This window comes from Falco naumanni, chromosome 4 (assembly GCF_017639655.2).
Source record: "Falco naumanni isolate bFalNau1 chromosome 4, bFalNau1.pat, whole genome shotgun sequence".
NCBI classification, from domain to species: domain Eukaryota; kingdom Metazoa; phylum Chordata; class Aves; order Falconiformes; family Falconidae; genus Falco; species Falco naumanni.
In genome coordinates, this window is record NC_054057.1 from 44,407,239 (window position 1) to 44,421,928 (window position 14,690).

The 14,690-nt window shown below is 43.3% G+C and overlaps 1 protein-coding gene across 1 annotated transcript in view; it reads left to right on the top strand.

Annotated features, from left to right (window-relative positions):
- Positions 1–2,930: 2,930 nt before the first annotated feature.
- Positions 2,931–14,690, top strand: part of LOC121086072 (amyloid beta precursor protein binding family B member 1 interacting protein) — a 66,696-nt gene continuing 54,936 nt past the window's right edge. Inside the window, exon 1 of the mRNA XM_040589266.1 lies at positions 2,931–3,062. The gene's annotated coding sequence lies outside the window, so the exon portion shown is untranslated. The remainder of the gene's footprint in view (positions 3,063–14,690) is intronic.

The following is a 14,690-nucleotide window of genomic DNA, read 5'->3' on the forward strand; positions in this document are numbered from 1 at the left end:
GGCACAATGGCTTGGCAATATTTTATATATATGCAGCCTTTCCACTCATAATGCTGAGGGCTAAGGGCTGATCCTGTAGGGTCTGGGCAGGTAAGATCCTGATTAGCGTAGTATCACATTTACCCTGTAAAGAAAATTAAGATCAGTTTCTAAAATCATGTCATTATCAGTGTATAAAGTGATGTCAATGAAACTTACGGGAGTGCATATATGGTAAAACATTAATTTTTGCTGATGAAATGCTGGTTTCCTGCGGCTAGAAATACATATATTTGTCCCTTTCAAAAACAGATGTCCTGCTTTAACTCTAAATTATCTGCTGCTTTATAGAAACTGATGTTACAATGAAATGCAATCCACAAGGACTATGGAGGTCAATACAGTTCCCTCTGAGGAGCTGAGAGCTTATAATGACTGTATCTACCCAGTGATCTGCTCTCCCATGATAAGAACGATTTGTAATTGCATGTGTTAGATCTTGAGTCCTGCAACTGCAGTGAAACACACGATTGTAATGTGGGTGGGGCGCATGTCTCTTCTTTCCATTAGAAAATGAAAAGCGTTTGGAGAAGAGTAGAATGGAGGGCTGGAATTCAGGGGCATGATTCTGTTGCACATTCATTTTAGCTGAGAGGACAAAACAAATTTGGAAGCATTACATATTTCCACCTGGTCTTGCCATAAACTTTGCCTCTCTCTAACATTAGGACACGCACTGTTAATCAAAGTCCCTATCTGCTCCAGCGTTTCCCTCACCACATTTCTTCCTTATGAATACATGATGGCCTCCACCCATCCCACTGGAGCACAATGCTCATGGTCCTGAATGCAGCCCAAAAACTTTCCAGATAGCATTCAGTATTTTCTGGGATTTCTATGATTTTCGCCTTGCTTTCTAGAGATGTGCCATTCTCATCAGCACTGTTCCTCATAGAGTTAACAGCCTATCTGTAACAGCCAGGTACAAGGAGAGCTGGCAAATACTGCCATTCAACTTTCTCGGCCTTATTTCAGGATACTTGGAGAGGACAGGAGCAAATCTAGGTACAGAGAAACAAAGGCTTATTTGTACAAGCAGAATAGATATTTTTTTAACATTATCACAACAAATATCTTGGTCATGTATTTCAACAACAGCAAAATAAGTGTGAAACCACTAGTGTAATCAGGGTGTGGCCATGTTACCGGTGGGTCACATATAGAAGTGAAAAAAGAGGTTTTGACAACAAAATGCACATTAAATATTATTCTTTTAATACATGCAGAGTGCTCACTGCAAAATGCTGATTTCAAAACTGACTTTGAGATAATTAAAAAAAAAATCATTGCCAACTGATCTTTTGAAATTACTTCTTTCCTTGGCACCACAATGATCTCAGAAGCCAGAAGGAGCAACTGCAAAGAAAGTCAGCAAAGACAATATGTACTACCCGTGGAATCTCAGACTCTCAAGTTGCTGAACTAATAACTTTATTAACTATGCACATGATATTTCAAATGCTAAGTTGTTTGCCAAATATAGACTTAATTTCACATGCCTGGCCAAAGACACAGTTCTGACCTCAGCAAAGTCTCTGGTAAATTTTAGCCAGCTTCTCAGTGAAGTGACTTGTTTTTTTTTTTTTTAAATAACATGAGCAGAATAACATACTATTCCCTAAATGCATTCTTAAATATGGCTGAGCTGTCTCAGCTGGAATTTTTCAAAGCAATTACCCCTCAAAGCATTGAAACATACTGGCTGTGCAAAACATGGTGGTAATTTAAAATGCTGCCATCCTTCTGCCACAATTATTTTGTCTCCAGCAGTGCTGGAGGAACAGAACATAGGCTTTCTTAGCTGCTTTGGAGCAAAACCTGGAGTTTTTAACATAAATTGCCCGTAAACACAAGATTAAGCTAAACTATCTGGTGACTTTTCTAAACGGAGGTAGCAGAAGCAGGAGATGGTGACACCTTCAGCATTGTTCACTACGCTGTCAGTGCCGTAGATATGTAAGGAAAAAGAACAGCTACAAGCATTGGTCTGGCGAAGTTATGGACAATGAAAACAGCGTTTCAGCTCAAGAGAGGGCTCTGTTTGCATGCCATCTTTTTGACTTGACATTAACCCTCTCAAGGCTGCCCTGAGTTTTCTGACATTTGACTTTTTAACTTAAGATGGAAACCTCTGAAATCCTTCTTTTTTCCCCTACCCATCTTTTTATGGAGTTTAACGTGTTAAAAAATTATTACTGCTCAGCGAATAAACGTAAGTACACTTCAAAGCAGCACTTTACAACACTACAAAATGACATTAAAATGCCAGAAAAGCGATTTGCTGCCTTGCAGTCGCGTTATGCAAGAGACGTGCGGTCACTATACAGAGTGGGGAAAGAAACACGTTTCTGTGTGAAACCCAGAGCACCGGGGAGAGGAACACGTTTCTGTGTGAAACCCAGAGCACCGGGGAGAGGAACACGTTTCTGTGTGAAAGCCAGAGCACCTGGCCGGTGCGCTGCCCGCAGCCCCCTGGCCTGACCGCGGGCCCCGGGAGAGGCCGCAGAGGCGGAGCGGGCGAGGCCGTGCAGGGCTGCCCCCGTGGGGAAACGGCCCCGGCCCGGCCGCAGCCCCTCCGCCTGCGCCTCCCGCCTCGCCAGCCTGCCCCGGGCCGGCCTCAGGCGCCGTCCTGTGGGCAGCCCGGTTGCCCCTAAGGCTCCGGAGAGGAGGGGGCCTCGCCGCAGCGCGGGAGGACGCGTCCGCCCCCAGCTCTCCACAGCCCTCGGGCCGCCCTCGAGCCGCGGCGTGGGGCAGCCACCGAGCAGCCGCCGCTCCCTCCCGCGCAGCGGGGCTCCCCCGCCCCGGGGCCTCCCTGGAGCGGCTGCCGAGGGCGGAGGGCGGCGCAGCGTGCGCCGGGGCGGCTCCCGCGGGGGTGGGCGCCCAGCAGCCCGCGGGGCGGCCCCACTTCCCCATGGGCGGAGGGCGGGCGCGTTCCCGCCGCGCAGGGGTGCCGCAGAGCCGCCCCGCGCCTCCTGTTCACAGCGCCTCTGGGAGCCGGTGGCTCCCACCGCCCGCCCGCCAAGGTAAGCCGGGCAGGGAGGGGTTAGCCGGACCCCCAGGGGCTCCCAGCGCCAGCTCGGGACCCCGACGGGGCGGGAGGGCAGAGGTGTGGCCGCCGTGGGAAGCGTGAGGCGCCCGGCGACGGCGTGCCGGGGGGCGCGGGGTGTCCCGGTCGCTGTGGTGAGAAATCATGCGGGCAGGTACCGGTGCTCGGGGTGGGGAGTTGCGCCAGACTCTGCTCCGGGCACGGCCTGTGGTGCCCCTGGGAGGCGGCAGCCCGGGGTGGCAGCGCGGATGCCCGCCGAGGGGAGCCCGCCCTTCCCGCCCCGCCGCCCGCGGGGCCCGTGAGGCGGCCGCCCTTCACACAGACCTCCCGCCTCGGGACAGGAGCCTTCCGACGGCAGACGTGGCCTGAAATGGGATAGTGGGATTCGGTGCTGCCGTGCTGGGCCCCGGTGTGGGTTGTTCTCTTCGGCGGGGTTAACCTGAGTCAGGCCTACGCTGTGCCCAGACCCTGAGGGGGCGAGGAGGAGGTGGGTCACGCCCAAGGCGGGATTGCAGACGCATCCTTGCAGCCTCGCAGGGCAGGTGGGATCCCTGGGGACTCGGTGCCCTGCCGTAGGTGGTTGCATTGGGAAAGTGAAAGCAGGCAGGGGAAACTGCAGAGCAAGTGACCTGGCACTAGCAGCCAAAAAATATGGCATGTGAATGTGCTAATCTATCAGTCTTAAACTAAGCATCTAAGACAGTGGTGTGGTTATGGCAAAACAGCCAGTACAGACTTCCAAGAAATGCGATTTATGTCTCTCTGCTGGTGGTGGATTTGACCATGTGGTTTAGGAAAGAAATAGATATGTCTCCTGACTTTGAGAAGGCCCATCCTGCATGATACCCTTGTGTGAACACCATGGATAAATAACATAAATACAGTCTCCACAAGCTTGGGGTGTTTTTTCAGTCCCTTGTGCACCAAAAGAGAAGTTATTAAATCCATTCATTGTCACACTGGGAAGATGTATCTAGTAGGGTCTTTTAGGCAGCATATCATCCAGCCTGTCTTAACTGTCATTAAAAATTTGGATGCAGGAATATAGCCTACAGACAAAATATTTAGGGTGCCACCAAACTGGGACAGACAGCTTGACTTTTTGAGGTCCTTTCCTGTCCCAGATCACTCTGATTCTGTGATTAGCTTGGCTCCAGCTTGACTCTACCCCTCGAAACTTCTGTTTGCAGGAGTTTGGCAGTCGTTTTTCCTCTTTGGTTCTAGTTCCCCTTTGTAAATTACATGATGTGTGTTCTGTTATCAGTTCCTGACTCGCTTCTAAAAAATACTAATTTCACATATGACTCTATTGATGTTACTCTTAATTTATTACCCTGCTGCTGCACAACAGTGATGTAAATGTAGTTTCCAGGACTCATTTTAGTACATGTTTCATTAGAGGCAAATAGGTAAGCCCCAGTCCTTTCGAGGGCTATACTAGATGACCTGCACCATCTGTGTAGGCTCCTACTCATTTGTCATCCCTGAATTTACGAAGTTTTTTTTTCTAGAAACATTGTAAATAATGTGAATTTAGGTTAAAACTTTGTTTAAAACAGAATGTTTAACTTTTTGCTGGACCTGTTCAGTTGTTTTCCCCTGTGGGCTAAGGAGACTATTACATTTAATTATAATTCCTGTTTTGTGTAAGCATTGCTTAAAAATGGGGATAATTTGGTTTGAAATATGGATTACTAATGTCTTTGGGAGGTTTAATCAATGGAGCATTACAGATTTGTTTTATATACTCAGAGAATTCTGATCCATCTGGGACCACACATAGCTTAAAAAATGTATGCTCTCTGAAAGGGTACTTTTATTCATTCTCTGTGTCATCTGTTTCTTCATCAAATACTCCTGTGGGTACTACAGACTCTTCTGAGGTTTGGAGGCAAATATGACTGAAGGCTCAAAGTAATTATTGAGTAAATTGTGTTTTAATTGTTCATGCTGGAATTTGTGATTATTTCATGTGCAGTATCTTCAAGCAAGGTGTGATGCCTTTGAAGTGCTGGTTTATTTTGTTATCAAATGTATTTATTCCAGCTAAGTTTGATTTGCACAGATCAAAAGTCTGATTTTCACTATACTTGAGCAGTGTCTGCTAGATCACACACTATAACTCATGCACCTGTGAATCAGGCTATAAGCTTGATCTTTTTTTAATTTGTAAAACTCTAGAGGCTGACACATTTGGGAGGATAACAGTATGCACAAAGGGGGCAACAGTATGAACAGAGAGGCCTGCTGGATGTTGTAGCAGCTTAACTCAGTATTGCGGCCAGAGGTTTCTTACGTAGTAAAGAATTTACCCAACCCACTAAGAATTCGCTTTTCCGGTTTCACCTTTCCTTTTAGAAGAAGTGTCATAGAGCAGTGAGAGGAACAAGAGGCAGAAAGCTTTCCTTCTCTTGCTCTGCAGTAGGTGGTGTAAGGAGAGGTGGGACTTGGGTAACCTGTGGATGGAGGGATCAAATATTGCATCTCTCTGGCCCTACAAAATGACTGAGAAAACTACCAGAAAACCAAACAAGGTTTGCCTTGTTCAAGAGAGGACTTGTCTTGTTTGCAGATTCATGAATATCCGTCCTTTGAGACAAAGATCTGGGAACGTGGATTTTCTTGAAAAAGTGTTTATGTTTCAGAGGTGGCTTTACAGGAGTGTAGTTGAGTTTGATTTTCCTTCATATCATTCAGATATCAAGGCCCCTATCCTTTCCTGCTCTTTCTTCAAACTACATGTGTTTTTCTTTCCCACAGATCTTTTTTTCATCTTTCATTTCAGTACGTCTTGACTTGTTTTATTGTAGGCCCATTGCCCTGTTGTGATGATGACTTCGCATGGTCAGATGCTGATATGCAATGAAAGTGAAAATAAGACCTCTTATTTGCCTACAGCAGTGCAGGAGCTTTAGCTTGTTTCTTTTGGAAGGTTTCCAGTGACAATGGTAACTTGCATTCATACAGACCTTCCAGAGCACTACTTAGACTTTATAGGCAGGATCCTCCTCACCCAGGTCCAGACATGAGCATTTTAGTCACCTGAGGTTCTGAGTCACCTTTACAGTCAGGTACTGCTAAAACTTGGTTCAGCTGTCCAGTTTTAGACAGCTGCCATGAATCACGCTCTATAAAATTACCTTTCTTTCCCTTCATTGACTAAAAAGAGCCTGGGATGAGAAGATCAGATGCAGATGTCATGGAAACTCCACCATGTATCTTTTCATGATTAGGAGTGATCTGTAACAGTAAAATTGCTCTTGGAAAAGCAGGCATTTTAGGCAGCTTTCCTTATCCAGCCTATTGATTCATAGCTACCCTAGATAGTAACTGTATAGCTGCCAGTGTAGAAGATGGTATGTTGCACCGTGAAAGAAAGAAGCCAGGGTGCCATGTTGTTCTTAAGTTTCTGCAGGAAACTTTTGAGCATCTACATAAGCATACATGAGCATGTGTTCTTCACCACCCCTCAACATTAATCTATAGCATTGCTCCTGGACTGTGAATGAAAAGGAAACACAAATGACTTTGATCTGATTTTACAGCTTCAATGTGAGTATTCACAAACTGGTTGTGACTTTTAAAAAAGTTTGTCATTAGTTTCAAAACCTTTTTTTCCGCTAAAGTGACCTTTTAGATCTGTGGCTAGCTAATTGCTCTCATAATTTTTGCTACCAGAAGTACATCAGCCTGCACACAAGACTGCTGCTTCTTTTTGAGCATTGATCCAGCATGCCATGAATTTAGGCTCAGATAGAGCAGGGCTAGGGTTGTGAGTATTTTGGGGAGTAGATGAATTATGAATCCTAGAAGGAAAAGAAGGTTCAGTAAATATGAACCAATTTTTTCTATGATACTCTGTTTAGAAGTGCATAGAGAGACAATTCTGATAGAAGTTTTGCACTGGATGCATCTCCTCAGTCCATTACCATTTTTACTTTTACTCTGTATTTGGTTGTAATCTGAAGCAGTGGATGTAGAAGTGTGGCATGTAACAGTAATATTGAAGGATGAAACTCCCTGTGTATCTGTTATCAGGTGGGCAGACCCTACATGGCTGATATCACTAACAACAGAATGTTCTCAGTTGTCTTCAGACAATCCAACTGATACAATAAAAATTTTGGTGAAAATCTTGTACCTACAAGTGGGAATGTATGGGGAGCAAATCCGCTTCTAGCAGCTTTGCTAGTCCATCAGACAGAGGGAATGTCTAGGAGCCAAAATCAGAGGCACTCACCAGATGCTTTTGCTGATAAAAATTGCAAATTACCTTCTGAGTCCCCAGTTTTAGGCAAAATAATGTGTCTGCTTAGAAGTCAGCTCACCAAGGGAGTGGTCAGGATCTACAGAATTGTCACTTAAGCTGCTGGCATCAAGTCCGTATAGGCAGCAAATGAAAACAAGCTCCTCGGTGGCCTTAGCTGGTCTGTTTTGGTACTCTCACTGTATCTTCAGATAGCCCAAACTGCAGGCACATGATTACTTTTCTTCCACAGCTCAGAAAGATTTTGATGTGATTTTGAAGATTGTTTAGTATTTCTGACAGTACAAGAAGCCTCCATTCTCTCACTTGCTATGGGATTTTCATTGAAGCACAGAAATAAGAAGGATGCTTCAGCCTAGAACATGTTTTTGAAGGGTTTTTTTTGTGTTTTTTTGTGTCTGATTGTGAATTTTTAAAAATAATCATTTAAATAACAGTCAGGTCTACTGTTTGCTGTGCTTTTTGATGAAATCTTATGTTTGGAAGATCTGCTGTACATGTGGCTTGGAGGGCCTAAGTGCTGAGATAATAACCCTAAGCAAGTGAGAATACATGCTAAAAACATGAACACAGATAACATTTCCAAATACTTGTTGTGATTACAGCTTAGTTTTGTACTTTGATGACCACGTCTTCATGACTGAGGGGAAGATGACAAACCTAATGTTTGAGGGAACAAATACGAAGGACCCAGTGGTTTTGGGTGCCAGCCCTAGGAAGGGATTCAGCATAAACTTAACTGCAGTTTTCTCCCAGGGGGAGCCATATTCTTCCATGAAATTCAGCAAAGCCTTTCATATCTGTCACTAAATTGACCTCCTTTGTCTCCCCTGTGTCATGCCCAGAGGAGCTGTGGATGCCCCATCCCTGGCAGTGTTCAAGGCCAGGCTGGATGGGGCTTTGAGCAACCTGGTCTAGTGGAAGGTGTCCCTGGCCATGGCAGGGGGGGTTGGAACTACCATGATCTTTAAGGTCCCTTCCAACCCAAACCATTCTGTGATTCTCTGATGGAGTTGCTATCTCTGACCAGATCAGTTGTTCCATCCCTCCTCCACTTGGTAAGGAAAAAAGAGAGGGAGGCAGTGGCATTTCCTTCTCATGGGAAACCTTACAGAAATGGAAGAATTATGCTGGAAATGTCACAAGGTTGTTCTCTTGCGGTGTTTTCTTCCCATAACTGTTTCCTTTGTGTGGTTCAGGGCTTGTTGGGCTGTGGGAAAGCAGCCACAGCCATACCAATATAACATCCAATCTGTGGTGACTCCAGGCTTCCACTTTCCTTACAGATCTTTGGCTGAAACCCACTGCTTATAGCAGTTTGTGATCACTGTGCAATTATATAGGTGAAAGAAACGCTTTTCTAGGTGGAAAATTAATAATGGGCCTTGAAATTGTACCTGACTCCTCAGTCAGTAGTAAAGCTGAGAAAAAGGTTTATAAAAACAATCTTCATTGAATTTTTCTACCGCTCGCTGTGGTACTGAGCACTGTACTTTGGTGAAATACTTGTACTTTCATATTACTGAAGCATTACTTGCTTCATTTGATTTTAATACATAAACTGGGTATGAAGCAGACAAACAGGTTCAATAAAAATTATACAGATTTATTTTCACCCTTTTGCTTCACTCTTACCTGTTAGAGCATTATATGCATTTCCTCTTTCAGTCTTCCTTTCCTGTACCATGTGTGCCCTCCCTTAAACATTTCTGGCAGTAATAAGAACATGTGATTATAAGAGATAAGAAGGTGACCTCGAGCTTTTGCCAGTAACTAGGGCCTAGGAGTAAGTTATTTGTACGGGTAGACAGTTCTGTCAGGGACCCTTATAGCATGTCTTGCACATACCTGTAATGGCTTACTATGGGAGGGACTGAATGCTGGAAAAGATGAGCCAGTGATATGTAGCGGCTTCTGCACTTAAATTTTGTGCTGTAACTTCTCCTTCCTTTTTTCTTTTTCCTGTTTGTGCTATGATTTTTATTATTCCACACTTAACATCTCTTGATTCTATAGGGGATTGGAGAGGGGAAGGATTTTCTCACATTGGATCCCTGTATGGCTTCCTCTTGTCTATGGGCTTCCTTGTCTACCATTTTCTGCTTGTTAGACGATCCGTTCACATGGAATCAGCCTACCTTATGAATTGTGAAGCTAAATATCAAAATCTTCATTTAGTAGAGAGCTACAAGACACAATTTCCATAGTTCCATGACTTGAGGATAAGGGAATACTGGGAACAGTTCAACAGCATCAAATGGGAATGAAAAGCTTATAGCCCATGTGCTCCATTGCAGGTTGGAGTTAGGCTGAGCATTCTACTGAATCAAAAAATTATTAATAATTGTGCTATTCTCATTTGCTGGCAATTTTTAACACTACGAGACAGTCTCTTCTTGTCATGTAAGTTCTGTACAGCAACGTTGGGTAACTGGAAAAAAAACAACAGGAAGAAAAACATTACAACAACATCAGCAAACTACAGATTATGGGAAGGAGTGTGGAAACAGAACAAATTTGTGCTGCACAGACTTAAGTTGCCCTGTCACTGTTCTGCTCTCCCATCAAGGCAGGGTGGGGGAGGAATCTAGAACTGAGTGAGACTCATACTTTCTGGTAACTTGTATGTCTGCAGTTGTCAATACCTGAGTAGAGCTGAAGCAGATATGCTGTCAACACAAGATAGGTGAGCCTAGATCAGCTGATGGTTCATAAGCTGAATCCAGCTCAGGGGACACACTTCCATCCACCTTTCTGCCTTTTGAAGGAGAAAAGTTCGAGGAAATGGAGATCTTGTTTCTGTGTGCTAGTAATCTGGCACAGAATAGGGAATTGTTTCTTCTACCAATCTGTGCAAAGACATAGGACTGGAAATATGTCTCCTCCTACCATTTCATTCTACACAGGGTGTTTGTGCTGCCTGTATGGCTTATGGGGAGAAAGTCCCCAAACTGGACCATTCTGCAGTAAATAATTCTATGACAAAGGAAGATCACCAAGTCTGTAGCTGTGCATTATTTCTGTAATGCCCTTAGACCCACAGGCCAGGCTGAAGCACATTGTCTGTTGGCAGGATACTATATAAAAATGAACAGAAGTACCATTGCTTTCGAGCCCCATAAAAGCACTCCCCTTTGGGAGTAACAGGAGGCTACAAAGTAAAGTTCTGGTACATAGAAATTGCTCCCCAGTTTTCTCCTCCCTGTGTTTGTGCTTTATATCGAGGTTTCTTTTTCCCCTTGCATAAGGTGCTTTTAACTTGCAGTCCCCAGCTGCTTGAGTACATTTGGGATACATTTTCTGGAGCCCAGGATCCAGACTCTGCATCTGTGCCTGAGAGTAATTCTGGAGAGGAGCTTGGTAAATGAGCTGTCTTGCACCCAGCCTGTTTGCCATGTCCCTCTACACTCCTTTTCCCTAGCCGTAGCATACACTGCCTTTCATCAGTTAAATGTTCTTCCCTTCCTCTCTCACCTTAGCAGAAGAGCCCTTTGCTAACCCCTTCTTCCAGGCTTGAGTAACTTCCTCCTGACGTACTGTGGATAGTCCCTTGTTCTTCCCATCAGCCTCTCTTAACTGAGCCTCTGGGACCATTCAATAATCGTGCCATCCCACCTAACCCTAAGAACAGGACCCATAGCTGCTTCTCACAAGCACTACTCTCGGCAAGTGGGATAAAGAAGAAAGTATGTGTTTGGGGTTGCACGGGGGAGAGAGGAAGGCTGGGGAGCATAGAGGTGATGGATGCTGAGGCAGCATCATTTGAAGGACAGCCTCAGTGTCCCATGGTGCTTTACAAACATGCTAAAACTCTTTCTCTCGCCAGTGGAAAATGAAGTACTCAAATCTATATCGCTGAAAAAGATGGTGGTGTACTTGTGCTCAGCTGGTGTACTCATGCATAGGAGTTCTGTGGTGGTTAAATTATCATCATCTTGGCAAGACAAGGGTAAAGTACAACTACAGCAGCGTAGCTTTCAGGTCTATGAAATCTGGGTCTTTTGAACTAATAAAGACTTATTCCAAATTCAGTCCTAACTGCAGACTTGTTCCTGTAATGCAAGCGAGTTAACTGTGGATTTCCAAAACAGCAAAAAAGAGAACAAGCTTTCAAGAGGTTTGATTGTATAAATGGTTACAATTGTATAAATAGTTAAAATTTCTGTGAAACAGAAGTAGGATCTGTGAGTTTGAGGTGGTCTCATCTAAAGATGTTTGTGCTTACATCTGGGTGGATAATTCTGGAGTTGGTAGAGTACAAATTGATTATCAGCTGTGCCTTTGATCTTGCTAGGGACAGTTTAAGCAATGTGATACAAGGTGAGTCAACTGGAGTCAAAATTGTTTCCACAGTATATGTAAAAATGTGTCTGGAACAATCAATGGAAAATGCTAGAAGTGTTTTTTGTGGCATGGTCACCTGAAGGTGCTATAGTGCTCCAGGTTAACATTAGAAAAGGATTTTCTCACATGATTGTATTTATCTGCCATTTTAATTTTAATCCAAAGCCAAATGTGACTGAGTTTTAAACTAGGAAGGATACTTTGCAGTTTAGTAGTGTTTTAGTGTGTCACTTTTATTCCACCATGGGCAGAGTTATGACATGTCGCACCCATCCACGAATTAAATATGCAGTGTAATTTCAGCTGCAGATAAACCTACAGTCATTGGCACACCAGATTTCCCAGAAGAATAGGTGATATAAGTAAGAAACTGCTTTCAGAGTTATCTGTGTATGTAAGCTTTTTCTTGGAAAACGCCATGCTTATCAATGTTAGGTACTTGCAGTGTTGGAAGCAGTCTAATGGCTTTTGATCCATCCTTTTCAAAATATGAGTTAGTATTAAAACAGAAGAGAGTTACAGGGTCATGTTATGTAAGTAAGAAAGACAAAAGTCAGCATGCTAACTGCCAAATCTGATTGTAATTTTGAAATCTTGGCGGCAGCTGTCATTTCTACTTTATCACTCCAAAACTTCAATTTCCTTTCTTAGCGTCTACTAGAATTAGTAACTAATGGGATTATTCTTCTAGGCTGAATTCTGCAGAGACAGATGTTCTTTCATAGTCTAGTTCATAAAAATTGACCTAAGTGTCTGTGGGGACTTTTTACTGGATGTGATGATGTAGCTGGTCAAGGAACTTCCATCCTGCCTCACTGACATATGTAAAGAGACATTTGAGTAGTCAGTTTTTATTGACAACTAACTGTAGAATCATTGCAGGAAACCTAGTTAGATCTATTTCAGACCTGCATTCAATTTGGCCAGCAAGTTGTCTCCAGCAGTGGCTAGCATCACGTGCCTCAGGAGGAGATACAAGAAATCCTGTGCTGGAAGGTATGGTGTAACCTGTCTATCATGAAAATTTGACTCCTGTTTCAAATTGGTGGGGCCTTTGTTTTAGGTCTTGAAACATGAGGTTCATTGTCCTTTCCTGAAACTCTCTGAAATACTGACACTTCTAGCTATAACTGCTAGTAGAGAAAACCCACTCCTTAGCTTGTTAACTCACCAGTTTTGAGGAGTTTTACAATTACGCTGTGCACGTTTCCCTGGAACAGTTGTGCAGACTTTCAGTTTCATTTATTATCCCATTAAATTTGTGTTGTAAGCCAGGACAAAATGATGCATAAGTAACTTTCCTCTAGGTTTTATGCTTTTTTTTTTTTTATCATAGTACTTTCCCATCTGTTTCCTGTGACAATCAGTTACCCTCTTTCCAGCTTTGCTCTTTATGGTAGGGCTTCTGTCACTTTCATCTCTCTTCTCTCATTTTCTTCTTTTCTCCTGTATTTAATACGGGTTGATCTACTTTGCATAGTCGGCTGTAGCTAAGGGTGAATGAGTGATTTAATCATTGGGCTACTGCTGGGTCTCTCTAAAATGTTAAAGATTTCTTCATTCCACTCCAGAAAGAATTCAGGCATAAAGTGTTAGCAGGAAGTTACAGTGCTGCTAGTGGTCATCTGGATAGTCAAACAGCTAGTGTCCATTCTGGTAGACTGTAGCATAGGGACTAGGAAGTGAAGGTGTGCTTTGATCTTTCTGTGACTTGTAAAAACATACTTCATGTATTTTTATTCTTTCTATTCACATATGTAACAGTTTAAGAATTACAATGATACTTTGAATTTGATGAATGTGTCCGTAACTATTCACCAGATCACTAAGTGGACTGGTTCCTTATACTGTTAGTAGCATGAATCTTCTGTATGTCTTTGTTCTACTGGTACCATGCCGTTCCTCATCCTTTTTTTGTTTGTAGCCCTTAGGTCGATTAAACTGCATAAATTCAACTGCGACTGAGTTGCAGAGATGGTAATCTTGTGTGTGATACCGTTGGTGTTTCCTGTTCGGTGTTGCACAAGGGCTTTGAGCTTATTTTCAGACTGCAAGTGCAGAAGCCTTGTTACCATGTGACTTGGATCACTCTTCCTGTTGAAAGGGGCTGGGGGACTGGCTTTCAGTAATTTTCAGAGCTGACAGATACTAACAGTTCAAACTCTGCTTAGTATAGTACCATGCCTGGTTTATTTGACCTACACCATATGAACACTCTGTCAGCTTTCCTGATATTTTTTTAATAGTTTCTTTTTTAAGCAGGCTGAATTTCATGCCATTGTTTTACTACTCGTTCTGTTAGCTTCCTCCCAAGTGATAGTGATTCTATCAAACAACTCAGTTTCCTATGTATTGTTCATAGACATAGTGCAGTTGTCTTACATAAGTGTGCAAATCACAAAACTTTCTTCATTCTTAAAAAAATAAAATTGTTTTATTATTCTTTCTAGTATATTAAAAAATCAAAATGTATGCATCTATGCAGAAATCATATCCTGATTTTAATTACAGAGTTCATATTATAGACCAACAAAGGCAGTTTCAGCTCCACCTGTCAGTGCAGGACACTAACATAGGTGAGGTTCTACTTAACCCAGGTAAGAATGTGCACCGTGAGACTGAGTGCAAGAATCGCTGCTCCATTCTTGCAGCTGAGCAAGAAATTTCTCAGTCAGCATTTTTCTTTGGTGCCCTTGAATACTGGACCATCCCCAGGGGAAAACAATGTTGTTCTGTCAGCAGTACATAGCCCATGCAAGCATACCAGGTTGGCCCAGAGAGAGCTTCCTGGCCATCGCTGTGGGCTAGCTTGCTTCTCTGCACCTGCCAAATTTCTCTAGTGTTAGAAGTGAGATAACATCATTCCAACTTTCTAGCCCATAGCTCAAAAAATGTAGAAATCTACATCTCGATTTCAAAATCAGGGTTTATATGGAGTAGATATTTAGGAGAGGGAAGAATTTTTGTGTGGGTCTGTTGCCAAGTTTAGAAGTA